Source organism: Lotus japonicus, chromosome 5, assembly GCF_012489685.1.
Source record: "Lotus japonicus ecotype B-129 chromosome 5, LjGifu_v1.2".
Taxonomy (NCBI): domain Eukaryota; kingdom Viridiplantae; phylum Streptophyta; class Magnoliopsida; order Fabales; family Fabaceae; genus Lotus; species Lotus japonicus.
In genome coordinates, this window is record NC_080045.1 from 20,160,639 (window position 1) to 20,165,727 (window position 5,089).

The window sequence follows — 5,089 nt, forward strand, 5'->3', positions numbered from 1 at the left end:
AACAATAAGAGGTGTTACCATTTACAACTTTATAAAATTAATCATTCATTATATTATATCATGGGATTAAGATTGCTCTCAAAGTAATATGATGCAGATTGACATGTGTAATGTCAAAAACCAAAAAGATTGGCATGTAGTTATTATGTTTTTTCCTAATTATAGAGGCTATATTTATTTTTTAAAAGTTACGTTATATTGGCATGTGTAAAGTAAAAAGAAAAAGGCTAAAAAGCACTTTTGGCCCCTGATGTTTCAAGTTTGTGCAAATTCTACCCCTACTCTATTTTTGTCGATGTTTCTACCCCTCATGTTTTCAAACAGTGCACCGTCTACCCCTCCGTTAGTCAAACATTAAAAAACTAACGGTATGAGCTGATTTGGCTTTTTTTTTAAAATATTTTTCTGACCTGCCACGTGGAAATTACAAGTGAAATTGAAAAAAGGGGGTATGGGAGATTCAAACTCAAGACCTGTAAGTAACAAAATATGCATTTACCCAGTTCAGTTACATACATAATTGATATATACATCAAGCAAATTTAATTTATATCATTTCCTTGATCATCATCAACTTCATATACTCTTCATCTCTCCAATCCACTCAGGAACCTCTCCTGAGAAAACCTGACTGACGAAAGGGTAGACGGTGCACTGTTTGAAAACATGAGGGGTAGAAACGTCGACAAAAATAGAGTAGGGGCAGAATTTGCACAAACTTGAAACATCAGGGGCCAAAAATGCTTTTTAGCCAAAGAAAAATTGACATGTTTCAAAAGTTACATTATATTGAAAGTTGAATAGAAATTTCAGTTGTTTAATGCATTTAATACTTGTAGCTCAAGTGAGTTTTACATATATACTAGATATAATACCCATGCGTTGCACATATTTATTTACAATATTTTTTAACATTATCAGAACTTTATTATAGGTTAAATAAAAATAAGAATAATTTTTAATTTTAAAAATACTTTACCACATTTTTTTCTAAAACAAAATGTATTATTGATAAATAGCATCGGCGCATGAGAACAACCTTATCATGTCAAAGGGGAAAACCAACCAACCAAAATTATTTATTAACAATTTTTTTTATAATTGATTAATTTTAATTCTTAATATTTGTCATTGATGCAAAACTAAAGTCAACTTTTAAGTTTATAAATATCATTATTTAATATAAGTAGTTGAATATTTTTAACAATTCAATTTTTTCATTTTATTTATTTATTTAATATATTTGTATATTTGTTGCAAACTAGATTTGTTATTATTTAGTATACTCTAATACTAATGAAGAATTTTTTTATTGCTTAATGCATTTAAGGCAAAATTTCAAGTCTATTTTCTCATGTTTATACGCACACACACATTTATGTGGTAACACCATATTATATACAGATGTTGCCCGAGCTATTTGGAGACAAGGTTTTGATGAAATAATGGTGTTGCTCTATTTAGTGGGTTAATATGGTGTGGTATTGTGAATGTATTTAGAGGGGTTGTTTTATTGAGGGTTTCTTTGGGTTTGATTTGTAAAGCACTTTTAGGATTGTGGTACTATTTTTTCTTCACTAGGCTTTTATCCCAAATGAGTTTTTCCTAGTAAGGTTTTAATGAGGCTCAATCCTTAAGGTTTGACTACTCTATGGGGTGTATTGTGTTTTGGTATCATGTACTTACAATCATTCAATAAATTATCTTTTTGCTGTAAAAAAAAAGTAATAATTCGTTCAAAAAATAATATGTAAGTAATACTAAAAATTACAATAAATAACTAATTAATCTTGTAACTGATGTAAAAATCAAGTCAATTTTAAAATTGTAATATTTAATATATTAACATGATATTTAAATTTAATACTTAATACATTTTTAATATGTTAAAAATAGTAATAATTTTTTTTGTTATTTTTTAAACATTTCTCAACTTAATATTAATAACCAAAATTTTAAAATTATATTATTGTTAAATTTAGTATATATTGGAAAGTTTTACATTGTTTTTTTTAAGAGAAAATCTTCTTGAATAGAAAAAGGCAAATTATAAATGTTTACATTAGTTATAATTATAAAAATATTATTAACTATATAATATTGTTATTAATGTAAATGTAGTAAATTTTAATTACTATTATTATTTAAAAAAATTCCTCAAGTTGTGATTAATAATTAAAATTAAAATAGTATTTATAATTAATTTTATATATGAGAAATTGAAAAGTTTAACAATTATCAATTATGAATAATAAAGTAGATGTATTTTTTGTAAGTTTTTATTTTTATTATTTAATGTATTTAATACAAAGGAATTCCTTTATTGCTTAATGCACTTAATGCTATTGTTCAAGTGTGCTTTGCATATATATATATTTTTTTAGAATAAACCATTATATATATATATATAAATAAGGATAGGAATCGATGCATAACACCCAGTACAAAGGAGATGAACCAGCAAAATACAACAGGAAAAGAAACAAGAAACAACTAGACCTAAAAGAGTAAAACGAAAATACAAATACTAGATAACAACAAAAGACAGCAAACTGCAACTCAACAACAAGGAGGCCAGCACCAAGGATCAGCTTCTACCAGGGACCGTGACACTGGAGAAGAGGCAATCTCTCAAAGAACCAGAGCACCACCGGAGAGAATTAACTTTGTTGAATCCCACTTTTGCCACCGAGTCTGCAGAATCGTTGGCTTCACGAAACATATGCACCACCTTTGAGTACTTGGTTAGCTCCATCAAGAAATCAATCCGGTTAAGTTCATTAAATAATTTCCAGGGCCTGTTTGCTTTTGAATTAACCCAGCCAACATCGATTGTCGAATCGCTTTCAATCAACACCTCCTGAATTAGAAACTCCTGACAGAATAATAGGGCTTTGAGGATGGCTCTCACTTCTGCTTCAAATGCCCAGCCAAACCCATCATTAATGGAAAAATACCCAAGAACTCTATTCTGATGATCACGAAGGACACCACCTAAGCCACTAGGACCCAGATTCCCCTGAGAGGCACCGTCGACATCAAACTTTAGGGTTCCAATCGGTGGGGGTTGCTAGGACGATGATCTAGGACTAGGTACCTTCCTTGTAATTTTGATGTTGCAGAAGTTTGTGCTAAATTGATCAGTGTTAAATGGGCAATCCTTCCAATAAGCTTTCATCCACCAAACAATCCTCAACACGTGAAGATCCCACACCTCTTCTCTCCTGAAAGATTTGTTCCTGAAAATCACATCGTTTCTTCCCACCCACATAGACCACACCAAAGAGTATGGAATTAAATTTCAGAGAAGAGGGTCAGAAACTGCACAAAGAAATTCCCACTGATTTGCCAAATCAACCAGAGATTGAGGAGTAACCCACGAAATACCTTCTCTTTTCAAAATACCTCCCCACATACCCCATGTAATCGGGCAGTGAATGAATAGGTGATCAGCAGTTTCAGCCCCTAGAGAGCACATTGAACAAGAGCCATTATCTTCCAAATTCACCCCTTTTCGCAGAAGATTGGCTTTGCACGCAATCTTATTGTAGCAATCCTGCCAGAATAATAGACCAACTTTGGGAGGTATCACTTTTCTCACCTTTGAGGGAACAGTCCATTTATCACCTTCAAAGACCTTATCTTCCACCCACTTGCATATACCCTTTACTGAAAACAACCTTGAATTATCAAAGCTCCAGCATAAGCGATCGCAGGAACCAAGGGAAGGGAATTTGCTATTAATTAGATTGACAAAAGAATTATGAATTTCCACTTCCCAATCAAAGAACTTGCGTCTGAATGATAAATCCCATACCCATTTCCCTTGAATAAAGACACCTACTTCTACTACCATACAAGCTTTCTTTAAGCTCATAGCAAATAACCTGGGAAACTTGTTGCGAAGAGAAATATTATCACCCGTGGTTCGTCCTAGAACCTGGTATTTGCTCCATCACCAATGTTAATTACCAGCCCTTCTTTTAGGCCCTTTGCTAACAGTGTTTCTTCATAAATATTATTCATAATATCCTGCAAAATAATATGCCAATTCTTTCCATCCACAATAGCTTCATGGAATAGCAAAATACTCGGATTTAGATTGTATTTAGCTATGAGTAATCTCCTCCACAAGCTCCTATTTTCCACTCCAAACCTCCATGCCCACTTTAGAAGAAGAGCTTTATTCCTCCAACCTATGAAACCAAGCCCGAGGCCCACTTTAGGAGAAAGCGGGTCGCCTTGGCGCAACCCTTTCTCCATTTCAAAGAACCTGTAGAGGAACCATTCACCAAAATTGATAAGGTAGCAGTAGAGACACAAGTGCGTATCCAATTGATCCAACGCTCTGCAAAATTCATTTCCTTGAGGATGTCAAATAACCCCCCAATCTATGTTGTCATAGGCTTTTGCAAAATCAAGTTTAAGTAGGAATCCCCTTCCTTGCTTCTTGTTTAGAAAATCCACCACCTCATTCACAATGAGAATACAATCTGAAATTTGACGACCTTGGGTGAACGCAAATTGGTTTTCCGATATCAACAAGGGTGTAACTAGTTGAAGTCTTGAAGCTATAGCACTTTGGATATCAATTTATAGGCACTACCAATTAAACTTATTGGTCTGAAATCAGAAACAGTGGAGGGACAATTATGCTTAGGGATAAGAGAGATGAATGTTGCATTGAGTCCCTTTAATAGCACCCCGGTGCTGTGAAAATCCTCAAAAAATTTCACCACATCCTCTTTCAAAATGCCCGAAAACTGTTTGAAGAAATTAAGATTGAAACCATCGGATCCCGGAGGCCGATTTCCATCACAGGATTTCAGTACTTCCCAAATTTCACCTTTTGAAAATTGTTTTTCCAATGACACCTTATTTGCTTGACTGAGTCTAGGTAAGTTGGCACACCTCATTTTTTGTCTTAGCCGATTCTTGCTGGTGAAGAAAGATTGAAAGTGGCTGAATATGGCATCCTTGATCAGAATTGGGTCTTCAATAGATACACCCCCCACCACTAGCTGCGAGATAAGCTTTTTAGACTTTCGAATTTTACTAGTAGAGTAGAAGAAGGAAGTGTTTTTGTCCC